The sequence below is a fragment of the Haemaphysalis longicornis genome, unplaced genomic scaffold (genome assembly GCF_048455015.1).
Source record: "Haemaphysalis longicornis isolate Haplotype H1 unplaced genomic scaffold, Haemaphysalis longicornis Haplotype H1 scaffold_7, whole genome shotgun sequence".
Classification (NCBI taxonomy): Eukaryota; Metazoa; Arthropoda; class Arachnida; order Ixodida; family Ixodidae; genus Haemaphysalis; species Haemaphysalis longicornis.
Window position 1 is genome coordinate 190,052,911 of NW_027526422.1, and position 16,096 is coordinate 190,069,006.

The following is a 16,096-nucleotide window of genomic DNA, read 5'->3' on the forward strand; positions in this document are numbered from 1 at the left end:
GGCTGCATTCAGAAGGTGCACTACCGCTCAAATGAAACTTTCACCGCTTCTTAATGTGCTTTGAAGTGACCTTGCCCAGCTTCCTACTCGGAGGCTTCGATTCGCCTGGGTGGCGCGGCTATATCCTCGGTATTGAAATTAAAAGACAAACGCAACATTACAAATTGTGTTGGAGGTCCAGTGCAGTCACATTTCATCTGCTTAGCTCCAGATGAGAGCTCAATTATGGTTTTCTGTGTCGATTAGGGCCTCTCATAAATACGCTGCTTTACTCTCCCCTAGAATTAATGCCAGATGTAGTTGCTAGTTATTTTTCCTTCGTGTGGAGAACGAGCGCTGCGCTGAACCACCTGTACAACTGCTCGCTGAGTACCACGAATCGTCAGATCGGGTCTGCTCAAGTGTGGGCATCCTTCTAACAACGGAGCTGTTTCAGCCTCCCTCTGTCCGTGAGGATAGTTAAAGGGACACTGAAGTGAATTTGTCAAGCTCCCGTTTTTGCTTCCACTGCGTAGACTGGCTCAAATTAGCACACTTTTCATCGTTTATCCGGTTGACAAATCGGTAATTATTTTACAAAGCCCGAAAGAAGAAAAATTACCATGCGCGATTTGCGGCGGCCGCACCAACTAAGGCTGTGACGTTGGGAGGAGGGCGCACCGTGATTGGACGATGCCCAAGGTTAGCAAACAAACAAGTTTCGGTTTCGGTTCTCTAAAACACAACCGATGGCGTCGTTGGATGGGCATTCTCAATATCTCAGTAATCATCGTACCGCTCTTCTGCCATGTTGTCGGCTGTAAAATGCATAAGATAAGCCTCCCAGGACGGTTTGGAATCGTAGCATTCACTAGCCGAGGCCTATGCAGTGCATGAACTCCCTCCGCGTCCCCGCAGACGCTCAAATGCCATGCGCTTTTCCCCCATATTCGGAGCTTGCCTCACTCGTGCCTGTATCGTAAAAAGCGTGTTCGCACCAGGCCAAGGGTCTGTTGATTCTGGCCTGTGCCCACTGCCCGCAAGCAGTAGGTGCTTATGGCAACAGCACGCCAACGAGAACTCGCTAGCACGCCACTGCCAGCCTGCGCGCGTTCTGTGAACTAGTTCGTGGAGCAATGAACGTTGCGGCCCAAAAAGAGGTCAACTCAGTATAGAAAGCATGGACGGAAAACGAAAAGGTTAACTTATAAAAAAAAAGCACGTAACCGCGGGGACTCGAACTTGTGACTTGCAAAACACTTGCGATGAAATACCTAGCGCTTCAGACCACTCGGATTTTTTTTTTCTTTATTGCCGGTCTTCGACATTACATAACAGTTGGCTCACAAGAGATATAAAAAATAACACGTAGAACTACCAGCCTGACTTATGCTGGCATTGTCGCTTAAAATTCCTTAAGTGCCAGCAGGGGTTCTACCCTTGACAGCCATTCAGGAAGGTAGTCCATTGATTTCTGCACTTCCACGAATTGTGAGATACTCTCTATGAAATACTGTCTTGTTGGCCTCGCGTCCACGTCACCGTGGAGCCAGGCCATGCGTGAACGCCAAATGCTGTGGAGGCCCAGCAACATGATCGAATCATATGGAACCCCCTCTTCGTTGTCTACGCTCAAAAAACGGATGCCATGGGGATGTAGCGGAAAGTCCTTGTGGGTGGTCCTCTGAAGGACATCCCACAAAAAGACAGCCGCCCAACAATGCAAAAATACGTGCTCTATATTCTCAGGTTGCTTGCAAATAGAGCAATCGACTTCCCAGGGTACAAACAGTCCTCTTTCTTGCATCCAGGTTTTCACTAAGAGTGTACCCGTATGCAACTTGAAGAAAAATGTTTTTGCTCCCGGATTAAGTTCCATTCGTTTTACGCGTTTCAAAACATTTTGTCCTGGGCCTCCACAGTACAGAGCTCTGTACATCGGTATCGGAAGGACAGCATCGTAGACATCCTTATACAGCCTTCTACGTGCGACTGAACTCAAGTATTCAAGCGAAAAACGGGCAGTTAGGAACTGAATTGACATCACAACCTCTCTCAAATAACCGTGAATGCAACCCGACATGGTACCCGAGGATACCACAAATGCAGGTAAAACACGCGCCAGTCGAACATGGATTATCGTGCGCAGAAATGGATTACAAGTATCCGGTACAAACAGAAAGCGATTAACGAGCTGTCGTACGTACAAGTGTACCAGCCCCAGGCCGCCATCGCGGACCCGCCTGAACAAATTGGTGCGGCTGCATCTCTCCCACGTCGATGACCACACAAAAACCGCAAACACCCTGTGAAATTTCTGCACATTAACCCGTGAGCAATGCAATGCTTGCATAACAAACCAAATTTTCGCAACAAAAAATAAATTAGAGACAGTTGCCTTCGCGAATACAGACATTGCAGCCCCCTTCCATTTTTCCGCCTTTTCCTTCAGTTTTTTTATCCGCCCGCGACAATAGGGCTCGCTATCGCGGCAATTTTCGAGGGGCGTACCTAGGTATTTCACAGGCGTTGTCCCCCAATTCACATTTTCAAAAGTGCTTGGTGTCGATGACCAAGCCCCGAGCCAAAATCCGACACACTTTTCCCAATCGACCCGACTTCCCGTTACATCCCCGAAGCGCTTGACAGTTTGTATGACCATTCAAATGCTCTCTTTGTCGGTACAAAATACCGCCACATACATCGTCTGCATATGCCAGGAGCTTTACCTCCGTGGAAAGCAGTTTTTACCCGTTGATAGCTTCATTTCTAATAATACTCTGACACAAGGCTTCAATATAAATGCCAAACAATAGCGGGCTCAAGGGGCATCCCTGGCGCACCGAGCGCTCCAAACGAATGGGCGCACCCAGGCTTTTATTAACCATTAGTCGTTTAGTGCAGTTTTGGTACGCCAAGGTAACACCTTGAGTGATGACACGCCCAACATTACAATATTCCAACACAAAAAAGAGAAGTTCATGAGCCACGCAGTCAAATGCTTTTTGTAAGTCCAGCTGAAGCATTGCAACTCCACTGTGAGTGGCGTCACAACACTCCAACACACACCTCGCCTTGTGAATGTTTGTGAATATTGTACGGCCCTTTATTCCGCAAGTCTGATGTGGTCCTACCAATTCCATCATAACCGTTTGCAACCTTTGCGCGAGAATTTTCATGAATACTTTATAATCAACATTTGTTAAAGATATCGGCCTATAAGATGTCACACTTTTAAGCTTTTCTGTATCTTCGGTTTTCGGGATTAAAACTGTATGGGAGGTAGAACAAGATAGGGGAAGAGTTTTAATATCCAGCTCTTTGTTGAACATAAATGTCAGGACAGGAACAAGAAGATGCTTATTTTCCTTATAAAAAGCCGCACTTAGCCCATCTGGGCCCGGAGATTTTCCTGAATTTAGGTTTTCAATAGCTGTTTTAACTTCATCGTTCGAAATAGGCTGCTCTAGGGCTTGTTTCACATCGTCATCTAATCGAGGCAAACCACCGGAAAAGTATTTTTGGAACCCTTCAACATCGGAACTCTGGAAGGCGAACAGGGTCTGGAAGTGTTCAAAGAAAGCGCTTTCGATTTCGGGCTTCTCAGTCATCGTGCGTCCTTTCCATTTTATCTCGTTGATCTGGTTCCGTCTTGCGTGCTCTTTTTCGATTCCTAGGGCCCGCTTTGTGGGCGTTTCCCCAGCAGCCCAATCCTCTGCCCGTGCCCGCACCAGTGCACCGCGATAACGCTCTTGATCTACAAGCTCAAGTTTCTGTTTAACTTGTGGTATGTCGTCGCTAAACACCCCGGGCATTCTGCTTTCCTGGTCAATTAGTTTTTGCAGATTCGCTCTCAACTCTTCTTCCTTCATTTTTTGTTCGTATTTTAGAACACACGACCTTTCAATAGCTTTCATTTTAATGTCTTGTTTAAAAATTTCCTATTTCTGCCCAATTAAGTAGTTATCTGCTTCCTCGAATTCTTGAAGCTTTTCTGTGGTGTAGGATGTAAAACTTCGTCTTTTAGGAGCTTAGAATTCAGTTTCCAAAGGTCCCAATTGAAGGGTGCTTTATATTTCTTCCTCCCGATATCGCATTGCACCAAGCAGTGGTCCGAAAAGGATACAGGCAGTACCCTATAATTTTCACATTTGTCTATCAGGTCCAGAGAGACGTACAACCTATCCAGCAGCGCGTGAGTGGACCCCTGAAAGTGGGTGTACTGGACATCTCGGGCTCCCTCCAGGCACTCTGCTACATCTACTACGCTAGATTTTTCAACAATTTCAATAAGGAGGTCGGTACTGGAATCTCTATAAGGGCTGCTGCTTGATTTGTCCCGCGAAGCTAGTACGCAATTAAAATCCCCCATCAGTATGAGTAACCTTTCAGTTGTCATTAGATGTCTTAGATTGGCAAAAAATTCTGTCCTCTCATCCGCCCTATTCGGACCATATAGGCATATCATTCGGAAACTTACTACAGAATACAAGATATCACATACAATAAGCCTGCCTGAGTCGTACGACGTCACGGTTTCCACAACAAGGCCAGGAAGCTTTTTTACAAACAGTACACACCCTGCAGACGACCCAACGGCATGACTTATGCAGGCATAGTAACGTAACGTTAAACGTTCCGCCATACTCGCGGTCTCCTCCTCCTCGTCAATTTTTGTTTCCTGAATAGCTAAGACGTCTAGGCCCCGTTCCGTTAACAGGCGATGCACCTGGGCTTGCTTTCTTTTAGTGGCCAGACCTCTAACATTCAGGGTGCCTACATTTAAGGCGCCTTCCATACAGGTTTTAACCTAAAAGGGGAGACCGAGAGCGTGGCGCGTACCTGCTAGCGTCATGGCGTCGTCACACGCTCCCCAGGATTAAGCTCGCTCGAGGCGAGCGGTTGCTGCTGAGCCGACGTCATCTGTGGGAGGCTGCGGTTCTGCTGGTTGTCTGGTCTCGTCCGCTTGGGTGGCACTCGTCGACTCTGGCTCGACTTAGCTGGCGGCTCCTCGCTGTTTACATGCGTGGTCGGGGGGTGTCCGCCTTCCGCATCGTCGTGGCTGCGCTTCGTGCTCGCCGCGACGGTGGCCGCTTGACTCACGTCCATTTTCTCCTGAACACTTGCGTCGTCGCGCTGTTTCGTCGGCGGCGCACTCTCGGAGTTGCTTTGCTGCGGTGTTTGCGCAGCTCCGGTTTGCACCTCCTCACGCTTTGGCGGGTTGCCCTCCATAGAGAGTGGCGTGCTTGAAGTCCCGTCCGCGGCCGCCAAGTCTCCCGTGCCGCGTGCGGCTTCCTCGGCCTCCATAGCGTCAATTACGAGTTCGCTTGAGTCGTCACCACCTGCCGGCCCAGTCACGCTGGCGTAGGTACGAACGCATTGTGTGTCCGTGTGGCCGAAACGCCGACACCGAGAGCAGCGGGGGACTTTGCACTCCCTTCGAACATGTCCCGTCGCGTGGCAATGCAAGCACTGCATGGGCCGTCCCGGAGCAACCACAAGCGCCAACTCGCCCGCCACACGAATCTGATGAGGCAGGTCGTCCAGTTTTACTCCTGCCTTGAGCTTCAGCATGACGGACCTGGTCGTCGACCCTTTGTCGTGAACGCCTTGAACGCGCCAGCGCTCTTTGGTGACTTCCGTAACTCGCCCAAACGCCGCGAATGCAGTTCGGACATCCTCGTCGTCGACCCCTTGAAGGAGCCAGTGAAGCTTCAACCTTACCTGCTGATTCTGTGGGTCGAAGATAAGGCAGCGACGCCCCTTAACTTCCTGTTCGCCGGAATCCAGCACCTTCTTCGTAGCCTCTGCGGTGTTGAAGGTGACGGCCCAGGCGTGATTTAATCTGGTACGCCCCCAGCGCAATCACATCCGAGAGCATTCCAGTCCTGGCGAGCATATCCCGAAAATCCTCGGCTCGATACGGTCGTGCCTCCACGTCGCCGTGAAGAAAAATGGTGTTTGCAACAATTCGCCCGGTTGGCAGTTGAGGCAGAATGATCTGATAATCGTCTTCAGCTTGCGCCCTGTTGCCGCGGCCGGCCTGGACCGCTATCTCCGCTCCTACAGAGCACATAATTACACGACCGCACGCTTCGGTGACAGGAAGTGGAATGAGAGCACTCGGCCACGGGCTGTTTTTTTTCTTTATTGCCGGTCATATATAAATAAACACTCACGATACAGACAAGAAAAGGTACCAACAACGAAACTTTGTACAAAACATACAATACATAAGGCGGCCAACCGTAACTCCGGCTTGGACAACTGCGTGTACTAACAGTCGTACACAACCCTTACTCTCACATTTTCTTTCTGAGACTGGTTTGGTCTCACACACAGCAAATACTCTTTAGGTTGGCCCAACAATGCTGCCGAACCTTAGTTGGTACTTAATATTTGTGGGCTTTAATTACGCTTAATTCACTCATAAACGACAAAACATCATCATCATATTCTTGCTTGGCGTACACTTCTTTCAGTTTGCTAACATTTTCTGCAAAGTAAGAGTCCACTGGCCTGGCATTCTCATTACTGTTTCTGACAGCCATTCTTCTACGCCATATAGCATGTAGGCCGATGAGGAAGAATACATCGTAAGGAGCCTCATCAGATTCAACTTCAAGAAAACGTATTCCTTTCGGTTTCAGCCGGAGGTCCTTTTTTAGAGTCCTCTGGAGGACGTCCCAGAAGAAGACGGCGTCCAGCAATCGACAAAAACATGTTCGACGCTTTCTGGCTTTTTACACAGTCGACAATCTTTGCCCCAAGGCAAAAACAACCCCCTTTCGTTAAGCCACGTTAGGACTGGTAAGGTCTCAATGTGCAATTTAAAAAAGAATGTTTTTACTCCTGCAGGTATGATAATTTTCTTAACGCGTTTGAGCACGTCATGCTTATGACCTCCGAGGTATTTCAATTTATAATCAGGTTCAGGACACAGGAGTTCTACCACATCACAAGATAACCGTTTACGCGCAACGTTTGACAAGTACTCAATTGAAAATCGCTCGCTCAAAAACTTGAAGGACATTACCACCTCGCGCAAAAAACCACTCACTGCGTATTTCTTCATATCTGTCGTAGTTACTATAAAATTTGGCATCGCAGAACACAATCTGATCTGCATGTACGTTCGAAGAAATGGGTTTGTCTCGTCGCGCAAATATAAAAATCTCGCCACCAATTGTCTAACAGACAGGTTCGACAACCCCAGCCCACCCCCTTTTAACCTGCGAAACAAGTTGCTGCGTTTCGTTCGCTCGAAGCATGATTGCCACACGAACATGGCAAGCAACCTATGAAACTTTTGGATGTTAGGCCGTGTCCAATACAGCGCTTGCATGGCATACCATAACTTTGCTATCAGAAACGTGTTGCAAATTGTCGCTCGGGCGAAGATCGATGCATGCCGGCCGGTCCACACTTCCGCTTGCGCCTTCATTTCCCGCGCTCTCCCTTGCCAATAAAGCGTGTTCTTCCGGCACCTATCGAGCGGTACTCCCAGATACTTAGTGGCGTGGTTGTCCACTCGAGCTCTTCGAACTCGCTGGCCGTATTTTGCCATTCGCCGTGCTACGTCCCTATGCATTTATTCAAATTTACATTACTGCTTGTGGTTTCGCAAAATTCCTTCCTGACTGATAGCATATTACACACACTCTCCCGATCGGCACAAAATACGGCCACATCATCCGCGTACGACAAAACCTTCACCTCACATGCACCTCGTCGGAATCCGCGTATTTGCTCGCTCTGAATATTTTTGCGCACAGTGGTTCTAGGTATAACGCGAACAACAGTGGGGAAATGGGACAACCCTGTCTGACTGACGACTTAACTTGTATTCGTTCTGATAACTGTTTATTAACTATGAGATTCGTTGTGCAATGCTTATACGCTACTTTGATTCCTTCTGTTATTACCGAGCCCAATTTCACGTGCCGTCTTTGGAAATATCAGGTATATAATGTATAACCAGTTTACACTTTTATTTAGTTTTAGCATTTCAAGCAGCTTAGGTGACTATTTGTTGTTTTTCGCTCGGGCAGTAAGCATCCCCCAAGTTTCCACAATGTCGCACGTCTAGCAATTGCATTTCTTAGACGGAAAAGCGTGCGGAGATGCGTAGTCGTGCTGCTGGCCGCTGTGCTTGTTCGCCCAGCGCAAGAAAGTGCTACCCGCAGCCTAGTTTTACGCTGTACGGTAAAAATCAGTTGATTTCATTTGCTTTGTACCTATATTGACTTCGCTGACTCTTCTCCCGCCTTCAAGAGGCCTTATATTTTCCTACTGGCGTACCAGTCAGCGAAGCGTCGCATGTGCGCTTGTGCAGCGCTTGTGTGAAGCGACCTTGACTTGGAGCTAGATACAGTGTACAAACTAACCAAGTAAATAAAGGCACAGGCTTCCATTCACAAACGTGTCCTGGCTTCGTTTTAACTGAGCGAACGAATTGCGACGACCCGTCGGCGGCCGACGGACGAAACGCTGGGCCGACTGACTCTGTCTGAAGGCCGGGGAGCCGTGCAGTAGCGCAGCCAATTGCGAGCTCGGCTCCTCTCGACGTCACACGAAAACGGCACAGAAAATGGGCGAGCGTAAAGAGGAGGACAGCATTTTCGAATTAATGTTTCTACTAAATAAAATCACGTAAACGCGCCCAGAGTGGTCGAAACATGGCCTGGGGACTCCGGACTACAATTTGCGCTAGTAATCCCGCAATGTTTACATATCACTTCAGTGTCCCTTTAACAGGATGTTCCGCGCGTCTGAGTGGAGAGGGAAAAAAATGGTAGGCCAACAAAGGTGAGGGAAAGAGGCGAGGAAGCAAGCAGCTTTTGAGCAGGTGTTGGGAGTGCGTGCCCCAACAACAACAAAAAAATTAAAGCCGTTCCACTCAATGTGAAAGCTGTCGGAAATGCAGAGCAGTGATTCACCATAATGGGCTGCAGCACCGTTATCCGCTCACTGCTGCCACCCAATGCATTACAAATTTTCCACCTTCGCAGTGCTCGCGCGCCCCCTGCCTGATACTGCACCAGCGTAAGTTCTCTTCTTTTGTGGCGTGAGCTACACTGGTCGAGATTGAGCAGTTCCGCATGGCTCCAGGAGAGCAGTGCTGCGCATGAGGGAGGAGCAGTGACGTCACACGGCGCACAGAACGTTGATCGCTGCCCGGCGTCTCTCACGCACCCCACGCGTCCAGCGTCTTCGCCGACCTCCGTTCCGCACGTGGCGGCCCGGTCCACTCGATGATTATTGGAGAGATGGCCGGGTGTGGGACCGATGGCTCGTGCATCGCAGCAACGCCAACGTGCGTCTGCGGAACCAGCTTAGCTCTGGGGCGATTGGTGACGCTGCGCTGGAAGCGCTTGATAAATATACATGTGTCACATAATGCGCATACCGTGTGTGTGCCAGCAGTAAGCATGATAATCAAGCTAAGCAGCAGTAAGCATGATAATGAAGCTAATCCTAGACAACCAGGAAAACTAAGAATAACCAGCTCAACCTTAGCTCACACTACGTATATCCTTACATAGCCGAGCTAAGCCACTGCTATTTTTTAGGGGCGAAGCTCCTAAAGCTGTGGGTCTGTCCATCCCTTGTGTCTCGTGGTACGTGACCGCCTAGTTCGATGACTCACTCGCAGGTGGCGCTGGTGTGAGTGACATCATGATGACGACACTCGCACGTGACTGACACTATAAAAGGCAATCGCTGTTGACGCGCTTCCTCTTTCGCAACGAGTCACCGGATGGAGGAGGTGGTTGTTGACAAGGCTGCGGAGCGGAGAGCGCGCAGGGCGGCGGCAGCGCGCGCTCGCCGACAGGATCCCGCCGTGCGCGAAAGAGAGACCGAAGCATCTCGTCTAGAAAGTCGCGCTTAAACCGCGCGTCGGCAGCTTCGGGCTGAGCTAGCTTTATGCGTTTTGCAGCCGCCTCGCGAGCTCTCACTGCATCGGGGTTTGCCTGCCGATACGAGCGCTTGCTTGCAGCCTCACGAACCCTACAACAACAACAACAACAACAACAAACGAACAAGAACAAAATAAAAGAACAAAATAAAAGTTGATTTGTACAATGTACGCACATAGTCTTACGTCTTTCTTAATGATGTAATGGGCGAACTTTCACGGGAGAGTTACGGTTACCGATGATCTCCCCCTCTCGAGCTTCGCCCCACTTATCATCATTCATTCCGTGGATATGGCGTGATTTTTTTGTGCTTGCCTTAATTTCGTATGCTGGAGCTGTTTTGCGTCATTTCGAACGCACCAGTTTTTTCTTGCGGGGCCGCTTTTTTTGCTTACCATCGTAAAACCAACCCAACGTACGTTCCTAACTATATGAACGCGGGGGATTCTGGATAAATACACAGATTTTGCCTCAAATGTACCTGGTTTTCTTTGCGCTAAATAACGGGGAGATGTATGACAAGCGCAAGCGTTTCACGAGGTGTGAACGGTTATGAATATTTAAACCGCGTGGTTTTCGAAGCCTCACCGTTACTCCGCGACGACGCTTCATGAGGCGCTACTTGGGTCCGTTATCTCGCTGCGGCGCCCGATTCCGGCAGTCGCATCGACCGTTAGCGAGCTTCGATGACAAGGCGAGCCTATAAAATAACATAAAAGAGCATTTCCCATGCCCGGTATCGAGCCTCGATCCCTTGCGTTATAAAACAGGCATCTATCCGAGTACGCTATCATAGCTTTTATTTGCAGAGCACTTTAGGGGCCCGGCTTATCGTCGTAGTTTGTCCGCAGTCACGCGGCGTCACGCACTCAGACAGAGGCATCGAAAAATACCCGGTTGTCCGTCGATTCAACCTTCCGACCAGAAGTTTAGAGGATACGATACTTGTACAGCGGTTTATATGCGGAGAACCGTTCGACACAACTGGAACCGCTGGCACTTGGCACACATGACCACATTATTCATCGCAAAGGAAACTGCAATACATTTGCGGCAAAATATGTAAATTCGCGGCAGTCCCGCGTCCATTTAGTTGGAAATGCTTATTGGGTTGCAATAGTAAGCGGAAAAAGTGACCGCGGAAGAAAAGCCACGCGTTGAAAATGGCGCAGAAAGGCTCCAGCACGTGCGAGATGGAAGCGCACTAACAGAACAGTCCTCTCGCTCGTGCCGTTGCAAGGAGAACAAGAAACAAAAGAGAAAGAGAAGGATGCGAGCTGTGCCAGAAGAAGGCGCGCGAGCACGGCGAAGCCGGGAAAATTGAACTGCTATGAAGAAACCTCTGCTTAATTCATGAAGAGAAAAGCGAGAAAGGGAGGGGAAAGGCGTGAGGGATGGTTGCACAGAGCGCAGAACGGCGCCACAACCCATCATGGCTAATCACTGCTAACCACTCCCGAAAAGCTTTCACGTTGAGTGGATTCACGTTCATTTTTTTTCTTTATTTCCTTGTTGGTGACAAAACGAAACCCACTGTACTGTACACGAATTAAAAGATCCGGCCTCCAGTCGGCAGAAGTTGGTGGCTTTAAACTTCTAAACTGCGCTAATACATCCCGAATGGGTAACTTCTCAGGTTCTTCCCGTATGACTTTATATACTTTTCTAATATATAAGCAACGCTTGAGATAAAAAAATCGCACTGTCCGAGAATCCTCGTCTGCATTTTGAACTGTCATACGGATTTTCCAAATAGAATGCAGACTAAGCGCAATGAGCGTATTTCCGGGGACCATGCCTTGGGTTTGTTTATTTATGTTTTGTTCTTGCCGACCGGCTGCGCCGGGCTGTGTTATCTGTGTTATCCGCAGGCAAAGTGAAGCGCGTTTTCCATTCTTTATTTTTTAGGCCGCACGTGTTATCTGCTTTGATAAGGAAAGTTTTAAACTAACGTCTCCAGCCTAGAATAATCTTCTTTGTTCTACAGTGTTCTGGATATATTTCGACGGTTCGAGAAGCACTGGCGCCGAGAGATAAATAAATGGCCGCACAGCAGACGCCCCGGTATTCGATTCGCCGACACTCGACTGCACACGTCACTTTGTTGACTGCTGCTTCGCCGCCTCTGTATTCTTTGACTTGTTAGGGGAGCCCAAGTTCGTCCCATAAACTTGTTTTTCCTTCAAGGCAACGGCGTCATTTTTCGCTTTGTGACAATATCAAAGCGCCCGCCCCGTCATTGTCCACTTGCAGAAGTACGGATGCCATATCGCGTTAATGGCAGGTCTTTCTTGATCGCCTGAGAATGTCCCAGTGGAAAACCGCATTCAAACAGCCCAGATAGCTGTGCTCACTCATTTCAAGTTTTTACATAAGGGGCAGTTAAGAGTACATGGGTGAACATATATTTCTTTTTCCTGTATCCAGGATTTTTCTGGTAGCGGACCGCTTTGCAGATAGAAAAATAAAAATAAACGGTGGAATGCATTGCCATTCATTTCACTCTTTAGTGCGGGCGGATTTAGAAATACTTCACACTCATCCCATTTGAAGCACACAGCCTTTGGGTTCGTTACGTGGTTCGTAGCGCGCCTTTTGGTTCGTAGCGTGGGAGCTAGCTTTGGACGTTGTCTGATTTTGGCTTCGGACTTTGGCAGTTTCGATTTTGGACTCTAGGAGGGTAGATTGTGGACTTTGTCTTGTTGTTGATAATACTACAATCATTTTCAAAACCTCACCCCCGTTGTCATAGCCAAGCAAAAAGGACATTATAAGAGCTCTGGATTTTCTCTGGAAACCCTTTATTTTTAGTATCTAAGCTGTTTTCACTTTTATTATATTGTATAATTTGAACGGCAATGATGTTGCTGTGTGTCGTGTGTTCAGCTGCCCTACGGGCCCAGTCAGGCGATCACGTCGTCACACAGCTGCTGCAGCTGTATGACGTTGTGATGTATCACCTTTAGCCCACGGGCCGCTGCATTGTGCTTCACTGTTGTTGTTGAACAAATTGAATTGAATTGAATAAACTTCAAACTTCAATCAAGAAGTTCTACCACCGTAACTGCTACTAATATGATACATTCCTTTAATTAGTCATGCGCGCCATATTAAATCTCTTTACTCGTTTGTAATTGATAGACTTCAATACTTTCACTTCGTATCAGCCATGATGCGTCAGTGGTTAATGCGTAGCGCTACGCAGCCCTGCTATGCCGGCTCGATTGCCGACACTGGTGGCTGCATTTCCCATGGTGGTGACAAGCGAAAACGCCCCTGTGTCGAGATTTAGGCGCGAATTCATTATCCGCAGGGGGTTGTTGTTGTTGTATCCGTTTATTTTAGACAATTCAAAACTGCCTTGGATGGCATGGCAAAAGGCAAACAAAACTGCCTGACGGGGCCCTGCCACCCGTAACAATCAGAGGAGCAGCGGGATCACAAGGAACAACAATTAGCGGAAGAAGATAACAAAAATAAACAAAGAAAACAAAATATACAAAAAGCGAGTTACATCCATTCGCCAAAATAAAATAAAAGGTGCGCACTGGCGTAATCATACCAGAACAAAATATGAACACACAACTGATATTGGAACCAACAAAACAAGAAACAAACCAATGACAATGCACACATCCTTCAGGCACTGGGAAGTGGCAAAGTTAGAGCGCTAACAACTGCTGTCAGCGGCAATTTTTATTTGCCTCAACAATTTTTCTTTCATAACTTTAGATACTTTGTTTGGGCTACGATATCGAATGAGGTCAAGAATATCAGTGTACTGGTTGAGGAGGTGAGGAATCTGCCATTTTAACCTTTGATCCCCATAGCCTGTCCGGGAACGGCATTGTTCTATCAAGCACGTTCTCAGTTAATACGGACTTCTATGTACATGATAGTTTAACTCAAACAATGTTTCATTAGTATTATACTGACGGAGTACTTCCATGGATAATTTTTGGGTGTAAAGTTGCCGTACTGGTAGTATTTCATGTTTGTTAAAGTATGCTGCGCAGCTTGCAGAATACTTTGGGTTTGCAATTGCACGTATGGCTCGTTTTTGAATTATTGTAAGGTTATTTAGGTTTGTTTGCGTTGTGGTGGACCACACTAAAGAGCAATAATTTAATCGCGAATGAAAAAGCGCGTAATAAACTTGACGTTTTACACTCGTAGGCAGGTAGTATCTCAGCCGGTTTAATACACCCACAGCTCGACAAAGGTTTTTTCTAAGGGAAGTTATGTGTGGTGTCCACGAAAGGTATTTATGAAATGTTACACCAAGGAAACAAATTGTCTCAGACTGTAAGATGCTTCTGTTATTAAAGTTTAACATCAGGTTTGTAGGAATTTGTGTCCCTTTTGGTCTGAATACGAGGTATTTCGTTTTATCTACATTTAATTCTAACCCATTTGATCTGAGCCAAACACCTAAATTTACCAACCAATGATTCGCTTTTTTATAGAGGTCTTCAATATGCATACCAGAGAAGAACACGTTTGTGTCGTCTGCATACAATAAACGTTTTTCTGTGCCCTGAAGATTTGAGATGTCGTTAATATACAAGAGAAACAGAACTGGACCGAGAATCGATCCATGGGGTACCCCATACTGAAGGTACTTGGTGCCTGATTTAATGCCATTCATTTCTGTATACTGGGAGCTGGACGTTAAGTAACTTTTAATGAGCGACCTTGCGATACCTCTGACTCCATAATACGAAATTTTCCGTAAAAGTACATCATGTTGAACGCTATCAAATGCTTTTCTTAAATCAAGAAATATGCCTAGTGTGAGTACTTTCATCTCAATATTTTCTAGAATTTGCCCTTTGATTCCCCGAAGTGCCACCTCAGTGGATTTTTTCTTTTGAAAACCAACGTGCTCAGCTATTAAAATATTGTTTAAAGACAAGAACGCCGTTAGCCTTTTGTTTATAAGACGTTCTGCGATTTTTGCAAACACTGAGAGCACGGAAATCGGTCGATAGTTATTTAAATTGTTCGTTGGGCCTCCTTTATGTATAGCTGTCACACGAGCAAGTTTCATTTTCTCAGGGAACACTCCTTGAGAAAGAATAAGGTTGCATATATGCACAAGGGGAACACTTAATCCCTCGGCAACAGCCTTTAGTGGTTTAGGTTTAATACCGTTAGCCCCTGCGGCACAGCTGTCCTTCAACGAAAAGATTATCTCAAGGATTTCAGATTGGTCGGTAGGAGATAAAAACATGGCATTTGGACAACATTTTGTGGTGAACTGCTCGCATGGGACATCGGCAGTGTCCTTAGTAGGCGCACCAGCATTAATAAAATGTCCATTCAATGAATCTGAAATCTCAAGCTCAGTTAAATTGTCAGATTTAAATGAAAATTAAATTATTCCCGAGCCCTCTGTAGTACGACGTGCCTTATGGCCCAGGTGTAGCTTCGGTTTTTAAGCCCAAACATTATTCAAATCAACTTTCGCTCGATCCACCTTCGGAACGCTAGAGGCATCGACTTGGCTGTGTCGGGAAGGCGTGCTCATCCCGCATTCCGGAGGCTTCGGTTTCAGCTCCCATTCGACCCAAATGTACGGCATATTTTTACGCAGTTAGCTTACCTTTTTTGTCAGTAGACTTCAGCTATATTTCTGCCACCTTAATTAGAATAAAGCCAACACATAATTTTGGCCCTAATGAGTCAGTAGATGCTTTCGCATTGCAACCGCTTTTGCAGAGTGAAAAAACGGCGTATTACAGCGGGAGTATTTGACGTAAGCGAAGCTTTCAATGCTATTTACGTTGTCATTGAAGACCTGAACTGCACAATGGATGATTAGTAGCATCATTCCAAATGACTGCGCAAGGGTTGTGGCATAACTGGGTTGAGACGGAAGTGAGAGTTGCATTTCAGGCAAAGCTTGCTGAGCTGTAAACCCAAAAAATGCCTGGTAGCGTCGCTCTGCCTTTGGAGCAAAGCCAAGGTCAAGCAAGCACCACGTACGATATTGTGGCGCTTGTCCCGGACATCCCACCAGACGTCGACACAACCCAATCGCGGCGCTGATAAAACGCCACTCCCTGTCATACAGAAATTAGCTCTTTAGTCGCCTTCCGAAGTAACACTGAGGGCAATGCTTGAAGCTGCGGTTTCAACAGCGCAATAACCACGTATGCAACTACAAGAGAGATGAGCAGCATGGGGAACGTTGC